Source organism: Quercus robur, chromosome 3, assembly GCF_932294415.1.
Source record: "Quercus robur chromosome 3, dhQueRobu3.1, whole genome shotgun sequence".
Classification (NCBI taxonomy): Eukaryota; Viridiplantae; Streptophyta; class Magnoliopsida; order Fagales; family Fagaceae; genus Quercus; species Quercus robur.
In genome coordinates this window covers 67251533-67269719 of record NC_065536.1, presented here as the reverse complement: position 1 = coordinate 67269719, position 18187 = coordinate 67251533, and the positions used below count along the sequence as shown (strand labels likewise).

Sequence of the window (18187 nt, the reverse complement as noted above, 5' to 3'; positions counted from 1 at the left end):
CAATTTTCACAGTAATAGAACCAATGTTTTGGGTCACGCTCTTCTTCACAGATGTCACAATAATATTCATTAGAATTATCTTCAATAGTATAACAGAGAGTGAAGGGATGCTCGTGTTGTTTGTACCTTGTGGTATATGGTAGTGTAGCGCATTTGATGTCTAGAGCAAATTCACAAATAGTGCAACGAAATATAAATTCCGTTTTAGAATTACAACTAGTGCAAGTTTGTTTATATTCTGTAGTGGAGAGGATAAGTTGGTGCTCATGTCCTTTGTGGGTAAGGATGTCTGGTACCAAAGTCAAAGTACATTGAACATCGAGTTTAAGGTCTTCACAATGATAGGAGAAGCCATTGCAACCCCGTTCACAAGCAGCACACTGAAAAATCTCACCTGGTTTCGTTGGGATAAGGGTGAGTGGGACTGGAAGTAATTGAAATCGCATTGTTTTGGGTAAATTTGCACAAGATTTATGAAGAAAGAAGCCACACTGGGAACAACTGTAAAATGGACCAAGAAGGGCTCGTGTGCACCCATTGCATTTTCGGTCATTTAGAACCTCATCGATAAGCTTTAAGTCATGCTTATGACTGAAGTGTTTGATTTCTGTGTCTATTTGAGTTCCGTCCACCCCCACCTCGGATTTTTTGACTTGGTAAGCTGCTGAGTCAATCGATTCATTAAGCTCTGGAACTTCATCCTCAATGCCTCTCCACCTCATACCACAATCGAGGTGGGCAAGATAATCGCATCTGGAGCAATAATAAAGCCCAAAGTGTGTGTCCAATTTTTCAACACAGATTTGACAAAACCGGGAGTTGGATTGATGGAATTCAAGAGAAGAATGGGTGAGGTGGAGGAGGTGCTTGTGACGAAAATTTTTGACTCTTTGTGGGAAAATAGAACATCTTCCATGAATCCAGAAATCACATAGATGACACAGATAGGGTGTACCTTTGTCTTCTTTGCCGCAAAGGTCACAAGTGAAGGTGATCCACTTCCAAACGGGGGTCAATGGGTGGTGGTGGAATTCAGCATCCATGGTAGGCGCTAAAGAAGCGCATGTGATGTGAAGGTTGAAGTCACAACGGGAACACCGATAAGTGTATACATCTTTATAATCTTTGCAGAGTTTGCATTTGTAAGATTGTTCGACGTCGCCGAAATCTGCCCATGTCTTTGGAGAAAAGAGAATAAGAGGATGGATTGGGTGCAAGGGATGGTGCAACCCAAGGGGTAGTTCCGCACATGATTTATGATGCACGGTCTTCCAATGGTCGCATTCATTACAACTGTAGCTAGGACCATAAACAACTTCTTCGCACCCCTGACAAGTATCATCGCTTCTGTCATCTTGATTGAAGACCAAGGGATGCTCCGGATGGGAAAAATGTTGAAGCTGCTGCTGCTGCTGCTGCTCCATCTTCTTCTAACACATGCACATTCACAGTGACAGTCACAGACATCATCTAATTTGTTTAGAGAAAACAGAAATACGTACAAAGGGCTGGGTGAATCCAAATACAAATGCAAAAGAAACGGAGAAAGAGAGAGCGTGAGAATCGGTGGTTTTGAGTTGAATAGCAATTATGTTTTATCGGTGAATTTGAATGTAAAAGTAAAAAGAGTGATTTGGAAGCGTGGTTTTGGTAGGGACAGAGATTGAGGTTGGAGTTGAATGAGAATATTATTAGATCGTGAATGTTTTAAAAGGCTTGGGCTTGGGCTTGGCCTGTAGGTATTTTTGTTGGCTGGGCATTTTTAATTTTTTAATGTGAACAGTGAAAGGCATAAAAAGTAATAATCATTGTGTAGATTGGAATTCTTTTAATTGATTTTCATTAAAAATAAAAATGATTTTCTTTTGGGGGAAGGCATAAAATTATTGTATATATAGGAATTATTTTACTTGACTTCATTAAAAATAAAAGTGATTAAAAAAAAAAAAAAAAAAAAAAAAACTGAATGCATCTACAAAGTTAGGAATAAATAATAAGAATGCTTGTACAACAAAAATTCAAACTATGGTTTTAATTGATTCTCCATTCTTGTTAATAGAAAATTATATATATATTTTTTCTTTTGTTTATGCCAAACGTTATCATTTATTTAAAATCATTTAACACAAATCTAAGTTTACCTTTATTCAATACATAAGTAAAGAGTGCAACTAAGTATGCCTTCATATTGATATGATTAATTCTTTATGCAAGTTTTCCCTTACCCCAATTTAGCCAATACAACTCAAAAGTCAAAACAACAAAACTAATCCAACAACACCATTATAAGAAAGTTTAGTAGTAATTGTAGTTTGGACATTCAAAAATGAATGAGCAAAGTCTTTTAGAGTTTCACATAAACTCAAGCAAGCTTAGTTCAATTTTAATCCATTTTTACAATGTGAAATGCAATAAGGCAATTTTTTTATTAATAAAAACATTTTCTTTTTTAATGTTGAGTGTATCGGCCCCTTAATTTTATTTATTTATTTATTTTTTTTTTTTTTATTTTTTTTTTTTACGTTTGAAATTCTCTCTTCCCCACATGTGATAAACAAGAAGAAAAAAAAAAAGATTTGGTAATGTTTGAGAATGAATGTAAACTATCTTACTATTAATAGGGGATAAAATGAACATTTAATAAGGATATGTTCAAGTTTGACTTTTGGGCAACTTTTACCGAAGTTTTATTTATTTTTCTTTTTTCTTTTTTTGGATAATTAACTTCTATAGAAGTTATATTCCTCAATACCATTCTTTCATAATAATAGTTCGTAATCCTATTATTGGACTAAATTTCTTTCCTCCAACTATCATGCTAATTAAATATTAAGGTGATCTATTATTCTTTCCGAAAATCAAGGTGATTAGACATTAAAAACTCACTAATCTATGAAGAGAGATTATATATTTTTTTATACTTAAATATAACAAATAACAAACTTTATAAATTTGACAATAAATGGCAACTAATTATTTTAAAATTTTGTGTGATTATCCTATAATAAATATTAAATAAAAACGTGATTAAAGAAAAGAGTGATTTGTGAAAAATAATTGAGTAATATACCATTTATCCAAATTACATTAAATGTAACATACACCAAACCACCTAGTAGTAATATATCTCACAAAAATATAGTATCAAGCGCAATAAAATCTTACTACATTTAACATCTATGTGACAAATTTTAAGCAAAGTAACCTATTGTTTATAAATACCAATACAAAAACACACATGCATATGAACAAATTTACAAAAGCAACTACCAATACTTACAATAATAAGAATCCAATTTTGGCTTCAAAACACACTTAAGAAAGCTTCCAAATTATGCTCACTTTCAATTTTTTTTTCATATGAAATCCCTATGTAACATCTACTATATATAGGATCATCATGTCAATGTGTCAAAGAAGATATACCTTGTTCAACTCAAAGGATTTTCATGCCATTGTGTCAATGGATAAATACTTGCTCCAAAACAAAGAAAACAAAAGAAAGAAAGAAAGAATAAAGGAAGCAAGTAAGCAAGTAGGCAAGGCATATGCTTGCTTGCCAACTTAGACTTAAATACTTCATAGTTACATTTCCTATTTCTATTTTTCTTTTTCTATTTTTCCTTTCCTTTTGTGTTTCCAAAATGTCCATACTAACATTAATTTTCTCATTCATTTATATGATTTATTCATGCATCTTTTTCTAGGTTATACACAAATGAAATTTTATCTTGTGTTACATTTAAATGATAACTTTTGACATTCTCAAAAAAAAAAAAAAAAAAAACAACGATAACTTTTGAGCTAGAATTTACTCAAAATTTAACTTTTGATATTACTATTACTGATTTGGGTTATCATCCAGGGGACCATTTGGAATTGATACCATTTCACCTCACCCATCAACATTTTTAGTAATCCAAAAATCTTGCCACACCCACAAAAATCAAATCACCCACATGGATCAAGTTACTAGAGTAATTTAATAGTGCAGCAGCTTAGAATATCAAATCCAAAGCAGGACATTGTAATCCTTAGGTTTGGTTAGCATCGAGCCTTAGTTAACCCTGTAGACAGGCTTAGGTATCAGGAGGATAAATTGTTAAGGCACCGCAGAATTCCCTCCAGTAGGAACATTTAAAAGCTTCAATTACCAAATAACCAAGTTTCCTAAAATAAAAAGTACCCAAGGATCCAATTGCAATATACCAAATAGCAGACAATGTCAAATAACTTTTTTGAGAGAAAAGATGCTGAGATAGGTCAATGGAAATTAGAAAATACAACAGAACTTAACAAAGCCATTATCCACAGTAACTTAGTTGGCTACATTGATCCAATATTTCCATTCAGCTCTATTAGAGTCAATGTCCCCTACTCCCCTGTTAAATCATTGATAATGGCAATAAAAAATAGAATACTGAATGAATGCATTCACTAAATTCAAGATGTAGCTTTGAGGAAAATATATAGAAAATTTGGTTAAGACAGTTTTTAATTATGTAAGCAAAGACCACTGAGTTAACTAGTAAGGAGTTCTTTATTTCTTTACTTTTTCTCTCAATGTGGAACTCAACCCTCAACCCTCACAGATGCACTAAGAACAGTTGCTGACTTTGATTTGGTTTGTTATCCCTCTTCTTGTTGTGTTCGACCACAAGAAGTCACCAAACCGACTTTGTAGCCATAATCTGTGTTTTTTGTTGAAAAGAGCTCTTTGGGTGTATTTGGGATTGGGTTTTGTGAATGTTTTGTGCCACTATTGTAGTCACCTTTTTTAGTGAAATCTTCTTCTCAATGCCACCAGTGGACATATGTCTAAAGCTAAACCATGTAAATCTCTATGTTCCCCATGTGGTTTTTTTTTTTTTTTCTATTTTGCATAAATCCTCCATAATGGATCACACACACACACAGATCACCAGAAGTCCATAAATATCACAATAATCATAAAATTCTAGCCTCAGCCAATCCACCACCCCAACAGCAGATCATATTAAAATTCATCTCAGCATGAAATTTAATGTTTGTTTCATAAAATTACTTTGAAAGACATAGTAATCCATCTCACAATATCCAATCACCACCACAGATAAAAATAGGCTATCCGTTGGCCTTGAACAACTTGTAAAGCAAAAATTTATAGACTACATATCCTAATATCAAAATAAAAACCATGTAAAATGTCCTAGAAGGCATATAAAGCAATACCTTCCCCCTGTGGGGTTATCAATATGGCTCTCAATTTTTCAGAAGCCAAATATATGGCACCAAGCATCAGACTCTCCATATCCCTTTACATCAACAGTAATATGAACACTGTACAACGATTGTTTTTCCATACTGTTCGGCCACTGTAAGTCAGTCTTGTAGAAGAAAAGCTACAAATGCATATCATTATAACGTATAACAGAAGTATTGAGAGCCTTAAACTAGATAAAAATGCAACATATTTGAATCCATAATAATCGGATGGTCCAAATGCTCAGAGACGAAAAAAATAACAATAATTCAAGGCATGGATAAGTAATGAAGGCTATATCCCTTCCATTATTCAGCCACAGTATGCAATTTTTTAACTTGGAGGAGGTGGGTTTCTTTCATGCTTTCACATCTGTTCAATGGTAATGTACAATATCAATGAAATGAATCGAGAAGGAAGTTCATTGCCTAAATTTACAAAATCATGCTATGATTTTGTAAGATATTGACAAGAAAAATAAAAAAGATGAAAAATCAAATTCCATTTTACCAAATTATAAGTAGAAGGTATGAGTATCAAAGACATACACACAGACTAACATGGAAAACAGCAGAGGCCAACAACGGTTAAGCTTTACGACGTGCTCTAGTAAGAATTGTGAGGCTTAACCATTGTTGGCCTCTACAAGTTTCCATGTTAGCTTGTGTCTCTGTCTTTGATACTCATACATTCTGCATACATATATATATATATATATATATAGCAGAGGCCAACAACGGTTAAGCTTTACGACGTGCTCTAGTAAGAATCGTGCGGCTTTACCATTGTTGGCCTCTACAAGTTTCCATGTTAGCTTGTGTCTCTGTCTTTGATACTCATACATTCTGCATACATACATATATATATATATATATATATAATGGGGTGAACCACTATCACTACAATAAATTCTATACCTCAAATAGACAGAAACAAAAGCAATCCTTTGGTTGACAAAAGAAAAACAAGGACTAGAGTAAAAAAGAGAGGGTGTTCCAAGTGTTAAGTAGGAGGAGGAATGTATTAACACCAAAAGAGCCAGGGTTATTAATAAGAGACTGAATTCAATAAGAATGTGGTGTAAAAGGTTAGTTTTACACCCTCCGAGTCCAACGACAGTGTGCCACATTAGACTTTTGCAAATAAAAGGTTAAGTACTACCACACTCGATCACTACCTCAACATTATCAAGAACTAAAACAAATACTGATTAATAAGAAAATTAAAACCCAGCCATGCAAAACCCAGAACCATTTAAAATGAAGAAGTCGCTGGAGATTCTGCCAGTGACGGAGAGAAGCCAAAGAAGACGTGGTGACTCCAGCCCCCACTACTATCAACACTATGGGTGTTCAAAACTCCAGCTAATATAGATGTTCTATTAATTTGAATTCATATTTTCCACTTTGTTGACACCTTTAATGGGTATAAAATTGATGGAATCCAAAGAAAAGGTGTTTAGCTATGGTTACAGCAATAAATATCTAGTAGTTTCCTTCACAAAATGTCTTTAGGTTCTTATGAAATATCTTCAACCTCAAGGTTGATGTAGAGGCATTTTGAGTTTTGACGCCAACGTCTTTTACAGTCACTGGTGGCGTCACTGGATGCTTCGCGGCACAACATCTCCAGCAGCAATTTCTTGGCTCAACTGCGTGTACTAGAAGAAGTTTGGGGTTTTTAATTGTCTGTGTCATAGTGTTTAAAGGGAGAATGATTCTGTGTGGTTGAACCTAATCTTTTGTTTAATAAACAGACTTCCATGATAAGTATTGCAGGTTGCATAAGATGTAAATCGACAAGTCTTCTTCACCTCAATTGGGAAGAAGGATGTAGATAGCTCACATAGCCTAGTTCCTAAACGTTAACTCCAAGCCTGTCTAATCTTGTTTTTAGATATTCCATGAGGGGCAATCCAATGGGTGTATATTGCAATCCAGTAGGGATTGACAAGTGTTGACTTTGAAGATGCTCTACTAAACAAATGTTTCCCGCAACTCCTGTTGTTACTTGGATATTCAAAGAACACTCAGCAACCCAGGCACTTCTATTTTCTAACTGTGTTGTAGCATGCATATATACCATCTTGCAATTGTAAAAAAATGATGAAACCATGTGGGGATCAATTATTCTCATTGGCTGCATCAAATAATAAAGCATCCTATCTGAATTATGTGATTACAATAAGGAAAGAACAATTCTCCCGATGGAACAAAAGCACCATTAAATATTGAATTTCTAATTCAGAAAAAAATAAAAGTTAATAAGGAACGACAGAAGAAATCTAAACTACATGTTTCATAACCATGCATATATACAGCTTATGAGGATACTACAAATGTTTACACTAGTGCTTTCATTTTAGGAATTCCAAATATCATTAACATGATAGTTTATCACATATCTATTGTCATGGAAGGAAGTTCTGCAATACAGCTCACCTTAGTTATTGATACAGACACCTCATCCCATATGCCAGTGTTCCTTTCCCTGTAATTGTACAAATGTCAAGTACTTAGAAACAGAATTATTTTTCTTTGATATATTCTATAAATATATGGTTCATTCAACTAGCAAGAGAACATATGGATAGGTTACAATAGGAAGAAAACATATTGTTAAATATAAAAGACACAATAAGAAGTGAATGTCCATGGAATTTCCTTTACTTTATTACAGGAGGATGCATAGAGAAGTTCAGGCATCCTGTGACTTTCCCTTTTAAAACCCTTTTCTTTATGAGTAAATAATTCATTAAAGAGCAGAGGTGCAACCCATGTACAAGGGGAGTATGCAAGAGATATATTGATAATTACAAAGATCAAGCATCTAAATTAGAAATGGAAAACTGTCTCGAAGCTGATATCCACTCATATTAGGATCTAAGAAATAGAAAAATGCTTGGAATTTTGAAGGATAAAACATCATTTATATTTAATGAATCCACTGTATATTTTATGTATATATGTTGTCCTACCAGGTCAAACTTAGTTAACAAGATTTTGTATCCCTTAAAAAATCCTAACCAATAAGTCCATCCGTGCTCACATCTAATCTCCAAACTTACCTTCAGCAGTTCACCCAGTGCTTTGGTCCATTTTTGTCACCAAGACACCCAGCACATATTTCAAGAACATATTTCATATTAATAAACTTGTCAACAGCTTACTCTGAAAAGTTGTAAAAAACCAGAATGTGTAATACTCTCCCCCAGAATCAGCAATATCCATAATTGTTCTCCCCCAAAGTTGCCAAAACACAGCTAAAACAGCTAGGGGTGTGCAGAAAACCCACCGACCCGCCAAACCCGACCCGACCCAACTCGACCCACCGGGTTGGGTCGGTTTTTAAGGCTTGGTGGGTTGGGTTGGGTTACAAAAAATTTTTTTATGGCGGGTCGGGTTGGGTTTGGGTCATAAAATTACAAACCCGACCCAACCCACCCATATTTAATATATATTTAAAATATATTTTATATTTAATATTTTTTTAAATCAATTGTAGGGCACTTTTATATATATATATATATATTTAATAATTTTTTAAAAAAAACCAACTGTAGAGCAGCATTTTCTTTGTTCCTCCTACTAATACTAATTTAATATATATATATATATATAATATATTATATAATTAATAAATTTTTTTAAATAGTCAGTTCTTCCTATCCTATATAAAAACCAATTAGTTCATACAAATCCTAATAAATTACTATTGTTGTTTAGTTATTAGTGTTGTTTGTCTTTAAGGAGTTACATTGATACTAATTTTTAAGTTTTTTTTAATATATTAATATATATATTTTTTTCTACTCAATTTAATAATAATAATAAAAATTTGTCAAACCCATGGGTCGGATTGGGTTGGATTGGACTTATGTGATGGGTTGGATTGGGTTGAATTTTTTTTAACCCACCATGGTGGATTGGGTCAAAAAATCCCCTCAACCCGACCCATGCACACCCCTAAAAACAGCTAACTCCAAAGTAAATGTTTATGAGGTAACTAAAACAGCTATATCCCACGCCCAACGCAGCAAACGGCAGAATAGCACACAGGTCATTCAACTTCATGCTTGACAGTCTATGTATTGAACACCTAATGAACCTCATTCAAAATTTCTTAATATCATTTATTTTCTAATTGTACTGCAATATGCAAAGGCTTTACATTTCACATTGCAGGTAACCAAGCATAAATAACAAGCCTAAGTAAGTGTAACCAATTATTTACTTCTTTTTTTTTTTTTTTTTCTATTGGCGAGATTTACATGAAAATTTCATGAATTTCAATGAAATATCAAGACCAAACTTATGCAATTACAACCATCATTAGAATCCAACCCTGTAAAATTAATGGCATATATGGTAAAAATTGTGATGAGCAGGGTTGAAAATTTTGATTTGTGAAGCCGAAATGCATTCTTCCTACCCAACCCAACGCATAACTTACAAAACCCAATAAGTTTAACCAAAATTCACAAGTAATTGCAAAATATTAAACGAATAAAGATTGAAGAGAGTGAAAGATAAATTTACATTCCGGGAACGACGGCGTTTAACCAAGGGAAGGTGGTGAGTTCCACTACTCAAGTTAACCTCCGTGGACATCGCTGCGAGTCAACCCGAGTCGAGCCGAGTCTTCCATGTACTCGCCATTTAAGCCAACCGAGTCATGACTCGCTCACAAGTCACAAATGAGAGAGTGAGAGTCAAGCGTGTGATTCTTTTGAGTCTGTCGGTGTGTGTGTGATAGAGAGAGAGAGACAAGGGAAAGAACAGGGGTAGTTTTGGTAATTTGCCAAAAGGAGGTGGGGCCGGACAGCCACAAACTTTTGTTAAAGTGTCCCAAATGTTTGTTTACAAATATTCCCAAACAGACCACTTTTTTTTTTGAAGGGGGATAGAAAAATCAAAGTTTTTAAAAACAGGTATGTAATAAAATTTGAATTTTTCATTAATAGAAATTCTAACAACTAGAGGTAAAATACTTTTTACCGATAATTATAAAAGATGATATTACTCAATTTTAATGTGGGAGCATTGCAACTCTACTGGTGTGTTTATATAAACGGTTTGAAAATGATATTTTGAATTTATAAGAAGCGATTGTAAAAAAATTATGATGAGTTGTAATTGTAAAACAGAATTTTGAGTTTTAAAAATGTTCTTTTAACTATTAAGTTTCCAAAACGACTAACACAATGGACCTTATATAAGCCTAAAACAAACTGGCTTAAGTTGGTTTATGGGCTTAGTAATAAGCTTGAAAAACAAACTCATATCTTACTAAGTCTTTCAATTATTAAATAGGCTTTATAATATACTTGTATTGGATTGTGCTTGAGTTTGAACTTGAGCACGCACGGCTTGATTAATGAATCAAGCCAAGTCAAGTTGAGTTTAAGTTTTTTTGACTTTTTTACGAGCTCAAACTCAAACATAGTTTGTAAGCTTGGTTCAAGCTTAAGCCAAGTTTGAACATTTTATATTTGTTGTTGAGTTGAGTTTGAATTAGGCTTGGCTAGTTTACAATCCTAAATTTCCAACCAATTTCTCCACGTTTATTTACATCCTAAGTATAGCATCAATTTGATGAATTGTATAGATTATTTATTGCCTAAAGTCCTATACTTTTTTTCCCCTTAATGTGCAATAGCAATGTCAATTTTTAGAGAAATATTGACATAAAGATAGTAGTGAGTGCTAATTTTGAGTGTGTTTTGTATATTAGTATTTTGTTTGAGATAGAATTCATAATGTTTCCTAGAAAATCACTTATCCAATCTTGCTCTTTTTTAAATGGGGTTTACATAATTCTAATCCCAAGCAAAGAATAAAGTTGTTCAAGGTCCTTTTCTCCACACACACACAAACCAAAAAAAAAAAAAAAAAAAAAAGAGAGAGAAAAAGAAAAAGAAAAAGAAAAAGTTGTTCAATGTCCATTGAAGTTTTCTTTAGGAATAGCAAAGTATAAAGTTGTTTTATACTTATTGGTTAAATCCAGTCTTGTTATGTAATATACCCCAAATACCTTCCAAATTTCCATTCTTGTCATATAATATCTCCTTACTTGATCCCCTAAAGAGACCATACAACTCTATCCTTACTTTGTTAGAGAAACGTAAAACTATGACAAAGTTGAAACAATTAATGGGCTGATGATCACTACATCAAGTATAAAAAAAAAAAAAAAAAAATTTAATCCTTTGAACAGGCTAAATGATTTTTGTGATATTTTTTTTACACTAAGACCTCAATTATGCAAGTACATCTTTGCTAGAAAATTTTTTAAAAGCATGTTCAGAAGTTACTTATACAATTTATGGATATTCATAATCATATAATGAAAATTGGGTTGTAACTGGATGTGTGTGTTTCAAAATAGAGACCATCCATTGAGTAAAAAAAACTTGACCTTACTTTTTTAATTACAATACAAAAAATAAATAAATAAATAAATAACATTTGTATAAGCAATAGAGTGATGAGAGAGAAAAATGTTGAGTTTTTGCCCTTATTATTGTGGTGGTTATGTTTATGTTTTATTATTATTTATGTTAATTATTTTGTAATTTAAATATAATATATGTTTTGTTCTTTAAATTTTGTGGAAGATAATTTGTTCTCCATAAACTTAAACAAATTCTAAAATTATTTTCCATCTATTTGTCTTTGCAAATATGGTATTTTATTATTTTGGATGTGTTTAATTGATATTATTCCTTTTTGAGGTGGACCATATTTTTCTAAATTATGTTATGGTGCGTTATATTTTCATTATGTTTCCAGTACAACTAAACTTTTTAAGTTTCAAATATATTATCAAAATGCATCACAAAATTACACTTTATATTACTCAAATAGTTGACAAGCACATTTAAATACACAACAAAGATTTTATTTTGATATAAATTCAAATTCTCACTTCCAAAATAACTAAATATTAGTCAAATAAAAATCAAACAAAAGCTACAAGAGGGAGAGATAAGACTTGTGATGGAGAACTCAAAAAAACTCACCACCAATTGTATTAATCCAAAATAGTGTTATGAAAGATACAATAATTCATCAATCTAAAGTAGAGAGAGAGAGAGAGAGAGAGAGAGAGAGAGAGAGAGAGAGAGAGAATAATTACATTTTTTCAGGATAGAATATGAGAGGGAATAGCAAATTTATAGAAAATAATATGAGAAAAAAGAAGAGTCAAAATAAAAGATATAGTCATGACTCATAAACACTGAATTATCAAAGTTATGCTATGTAATAGAATAATATTATATTCCTATACAATCTTTATAATGCAATAGGATAATATTTAACAATAAAAGGGAAAAAAAAAGAAAAGAAAAAGATAACAACATAAAAACACAAACCAAATTGCATCAATCCAAAATAGAGTTCTAAAGAATACAAAAATTTATCAACCTAAAGTAGAGATACAAAAAAAAAAAAAAAATCCACCAAAAAAAAAAAGAGGAAAAAAAAATGAGAAAGATAGTAATAAACTTTTTTGTGTAGGAAACATATGTATAGAGTGCAAGTGAGACTATCAAATTTATAGTATGAGGTTGGGGATAAGAAGAGCCAAAATAAAAGGAAGAGGAAGGGATCGAGGACAAATGACATTAAGGTTGAGAGTAGTAGAGAAATGAATGGGAGGGGAAAAGGTAAGAGGAAATGGAATAGTAAGGTACGAATTAATAAAGAAGAAGAATAAAAAATAAGGGAGAAATGGTTGGAATATGTGGATGATGTGGCCGTTGATGTGTCTCAACAAAAGTGTAGTAACAATAAATACTATGTTTCAAATTTTGTATGTGTGTGTGTTTGAATTTGGTAAAAATAGGGTGTAAAACTTATGTTTTACACAATCCAATAAGAAATCGACACATCAATTTTTTACTTAAATTTCAATATATCTTACCATACCTAATAGCATCTAAATAAACTCTCGATTGGGTTGGATTTTCAGATAGGTATTAGAATTGATTAAGTGTGGTTATGTCAATTCTTTAATATGTGATATAATAATGTAACATGTTAAAATTGGATGGTGTAAAAGAGGGTGTAATGATGGAAATCAAGATCAAATGATTGAAAAACTAAAATAGAATTGCATTAGAATAAGAATCAAAGTTGGAATTATAGAGAAAGACTGGAAACAAAGTTTCTGTCCACGTCTAAAATAAGTTAAAGTTACATAAAAAAAACTGATTCTGCTCTTACATAAAAAGCCTATTTATAATCTTTAACTACTAGAGAATAAGTTATCACAACATAAGTCAAAACTAAAATTAATGAGGATAAATGGCAGATCTAAGAAGTCAAAATAAGGGGCTAGTTGGTTGCCCTAAGAGGTCAAAGATAGTGGTTGGTTGTTTGGTGTGTAGAGAGTGGCTGTTTGTCTGTCTTAAGAGTAAATGGGGTTGGTTGGCTGGCTTAAAGGTAGAGGGTGGTTACATCATGTAAAACGTTTATTTTTTTTTTTTTGTTGGTCTAGTGTCATAATTTTCATTTTTTTTTAAATTTTTTTTAGTTCAAGTTTTGGATAAGTTTGTTTTGAAAACATGGATTAGTAGAAGAGTATCCTATTTTGTAGGTATTTGAAGTGAAGTTTGAGATATATTTTTACTAGGTTGTCGTCAAGTTTTTTTCCAATTAAACATAAGGTTTAGGGATATTTCTGAACCACATAAAGTCCAGTCTAAAAAGGAGAATTCTTGTGTGTGTGAAAAGGAGACATCACCTACAATAAGAGATTTGATAGTTCAAATCCCGCTTACACTAAAAACTGATTGGTATTTTAGTATGATGATAAAGTGCTATTATCAGGAGTGGACGTTCTTAAAAAAAAAAAAAAAGGTTGGCAATTCCATTCTAGTTTATCAAAGATACAATGTACATATATGTATTTCCAGCAGCAAACGTTTTGACTCTGAGGATAGCCCAAACCCACAAAATATTGGCATGGATAGCAATTAGCAAATCAATCAACTCAACTCCAAGTCAGCTAGAATATATACCAGTAGGTCATTAAACTTAGTAGATGAGCTAACAAACCACACGGATATTAATTTCTTTTTTTGCTAACATTGATACCAACTGCTTCTATGAGAACACTCATCCGAAGATCAATATGAATGACCATCTTTTGGAACTTAAAATGTAAACCAATGCAAATGAAAAAAACATGGCTTAATGCTTAAAATACACTTTACAATCTTCAAGTTCAGAGTCAAATCTAAATCAGTCTAGTCGCTCTAATATGCCCCAGTTATTACAACGATGTTAATTTAACGTGCAACTTTTGTTAAAGTATAGGCTGACTAAAACAATGCCTTTTTTTGTCCACAGCAACATCATGTGTATGAGTTAAAAACAAAATTCTAACTAATGTTGATAGTCCACATTAATATTATTGTAATACTCGAACGTGTAAATTATTAGTTTTCATGGTTGAAGATGCAATCTCAAACTTCGAGGGTGTATAGTATTTAGGCCCCAAAAAAAAGATTAAAAACTTTGTACAAGCCATATGAATTTTTGTATATTTATTTTTTAAGATAACCCTCAACATCACACTGGGAAGCCAAAATACATAAAAGGTCACTTTTAGTTAAGACCTCTTTAAAATCTTTGGAGATATACATCTAAATTTATAAATTTGTAGTGACATTAAACTATGGAATTGTGAAGGGGAAAAGGCTAATTATAACAAAAAAATAGCATACATCTCCAACAAATTCTTCAGGTAGTAGCTAGTTCAAGTAGGGTTTGATCTGTACTAGTGAGAAAATATTTGGCAGCAGCAGCAAGTAAGATAAAGCTTACAACGCCAACTTTTAGAGTAAATAATGGACACTTTGATGAAAACCTTGGATGTAATCTTGAGGTATTTTTTTACTTCCGTATGGCTCTATGGCTCTAGAAGCTTGTAATCTCCTCCAGACAGATGCAACCAGTAAAAGTTCCTAGAAAAAATGCCAGTCTGATGTGGGGTATAGTTTGAGGAGAAGGAAGTAGACCGGCTTTGGGTTTTTAGACTTTGGATACTTCATCTCAACTATGGGTACTGTTTTTTTGGCTGGAGCAGAGAGATTTTCAACAACTTTGTAGTATGGACATGTACCCTCTAGATCCCAGACTGAGGCTTCAACAGCTATGTTGGATAGTTCCCCTCCCTAGATGTAGTATTGACAACCTACTTATGGCAGGAACAGAAAACAATTGCAAAGTTACATACCATCTGTGGATGGTATCATTTTAAATAGTATTAAGTACAAAGAATGTCTTCTAATAAAATGCATTAGTTTCATATGTGGTCTCTTCTGAAATTTAAGCATTTCAGTCACCACCCCCCCCCCCCCCCCCCCCCCCAGTCTTGTCAACCCACACACAAAAACAAAAAAGAAAATCATCAATGAGCATATTTGCAAAATTATTTTATTAACCTTTTATTTTGATCTGTCAAAAAGAAGATATCAGTTCTATTTATTGAATTTAAAAGATTATTCAGGCTCAATATACATTCTATGAAAAAACTTCATCAGATATTAGATATTCATTGAATTTCAAAATCCAATCCAAACTCATAAATTATAACGCTTATTAGTGTAGAAATTATCTCTATAAAATATGTAGCCAGATTCAGCTGGACATGAATTGGTTCCACAGCACAGCAACAGCCATAGAAACCTGCCGTTTGGTCTAGGAGATAATCATAAAATTGACCCCTAAGACCAGTGCAAGGGTTCTCTGCATTCCAAATCAGGATGCCAGTGTATTTACTCCACATACGGGGAGTCCAGCCCTCTGGCAGTACTCTATATTGAATGTACTTAGCCAGTTGAGATTGATGATCACCCCAAGGGCAGACTGGCTGGTCTGCTCAATAAAGGAGTTCTACAACACAATGCTGTCTTAATGCATAAACATTCTGGATGCCAAATGGCATTAAGCACAACAGCTATGGCTTACATTGAAATAGGATCAATTTTCACTGTCTAAAAAAATCATCACATTTCACAGATTCATTTAATTTAAAAGTATCATAGATATTTAAAATCAACGAGCATCAAATTAAGTCTTTGCACAAGACACTAAATAAAAGCTGACATGCAACAGTAAATGACCTTACGAAAACCGGTTGGAGCTGGTGCAAAAACTCGCATCTGCTTTTCTGATGGAAGAGCCAAAAATATGGGAGCAGTTAACAACTTTTGTCTACCTTCAGGTAATTGTTGAATTCGTTCCTGGATAAGTCTTTCAACAGATTCAATCTCTTCTTGCCCAGTCAAAAATACAAGTATGTCACCAGGGCCCTCCTCCAAATGAATCTACAAGATGAAAACACATAGGAATAATTTTAAAAGTCAAAATTTAAAAAAGCACAAACTAAAAATTGTTGTTGATTGGTGCTGCATGTGAAAAGCAACTAGGAAGTTTTATTTTTTTGATAAGTAAAAAAAAAAAAAAAAAACTGTTAAGTGTTATTGCTAAGGAGCTTTGGTTGCTAGTTTTCAAAATCTTCTGGATCTCTTGGGTCAGAGAGCTTTTGGGCTGCTGGGGACACAGCTTCAAACGACATCAAAGTCCTGATATGTGGAATACTATACCTTTATGCTTGATGTGGTGCATTTGGAGGAGAAAAATGCTAGGGAAAAGATTGGTTTCTGTTAAATTTTTCTTAATAACAATCTTCGGGATAGAACTTAACTCGTTTTAAGTGATAGAATCACATCAAAGAACATGGAAAGAACTTGAAAACATAAAAGCTAACAACTTAAGTAAATTATTAACAGCCTTAGTACAAAATACGAATGCTTGATAATGCAAACAACCCTTTGTAAAGATCAAATAAAACTCAAATGACCAAAGAAACTCAGTGACAAAATTTGAATATCTTTCATGCAGAAGTTGGGCTAATTGAGACACAAAAGAAAAGCTATATAAGAACCTGGAATATGGTGATTAAGGCTGCATCTAAATAATCTGGCTCAGCATAATGAGTGTAAAAAATATCCACAGGAAATTGTTGACCCTGGATATGAACAGCTTTTGCACCACCAAAGTACTTAGAGAAACCACGTGCATCCAAGCTGGCAGACATGATGACTAACTTTAATGGAGGGAATTTGCTGCCTTGGCACTGCTTGAGAAAACTAATGGCCTGATTTTCATTATCTTTATCCAGCAAAGTGCGATCATTTGTCCTCTTGTTTTCAATATTAAGGCGGTCATTGGAAGGTTTTGACCTTGCTTTTTGCACATTTTTAAGCAAGCCCAGCAAAACATCAGTATGGACAGTCCTCTAATGGGCTTCATCAACAATAATCACTGAATACTTAGAGAGATATGGATCCAATACTGCTTCCCTGTGAATGCATCAAAACTCATATCAGTTCAAACATGAGAAAATCTCAGGGGATAGAAAGTCATATTGACAAACCCTTTTACAACTAAGCAAAAAATATGATATTTTGAACTTCCAGGCCAACTTCACACCACAATCCCTTTTTTTACCAAATACATTTCACAGGATTCTGAGTACTTAGTTAGCTCTTTTTTCCTTCTCATATTCCACGGCCTCATTTTTACCAATCCTTGGTTGATCTATTCTCCCAATGAACCCACAAACTTTAATATATTATTTATGCTGGTGATAAATTAGTGTAATAAAACTTTTTTGAAACCTGTGCTAGTTTATATTATGATTCACTATCTCCTTCATCAAATGATATAAAATTTCCACATCTCTAGTAGCATCCAGGTCCTAACAATAGTCCTACAAAACCAATATCCACACCAACTTTCCAAATTGAGACACCAGCCAACAAGCAACACATTAATCAAAATACAGTTTCAAAACTGTAATGACCCAAGGAAAAGTGTTAGCCACATCTGTGCTAGTCCTTTTAAGATATAGCGCAAATGTGACAAGCGT

The 18187-nt window shown here is 33.0% G+C and overlaps 1 protein-coding gene across 23 annotated transcripts in view; it reads right to left on the bottom strand.

Moving 5' to 3' along the window:
- The window catches only part of LOC126719029 (cell division control protein 48 homolog B), a 140124-nt gene that overhangs the window by 85321 nt on the left and 36616 nt on the right, over positions 1–18187 (bottom strand). For 2 of the 23 annotated variants that reach the window (XM_050421526.1, XM_050421528.1), the window contains exons 1-3: positions 9781–10033; positions 8310–8412; positions 7684–7732 (exon numbers count right to left, since the gene is read on the bottom strand). The exons of 17 other annotated variants lie outside the window; for them this stretch is intronic. The gene's annotated coding sequence lies outside the window, so the exon portion shown is untranslated. Of the gene's footprint in view, positions 1–7683; positions 7733–8309; positions 8413–9780; positions 10035–18187 lie in introns of those variants that run through there. 4 more of the 23 variants (XM_050421529.1, XM_050421527.1, XM_050421531.1 and 1 more) reach the window with 4 other exon arrangements.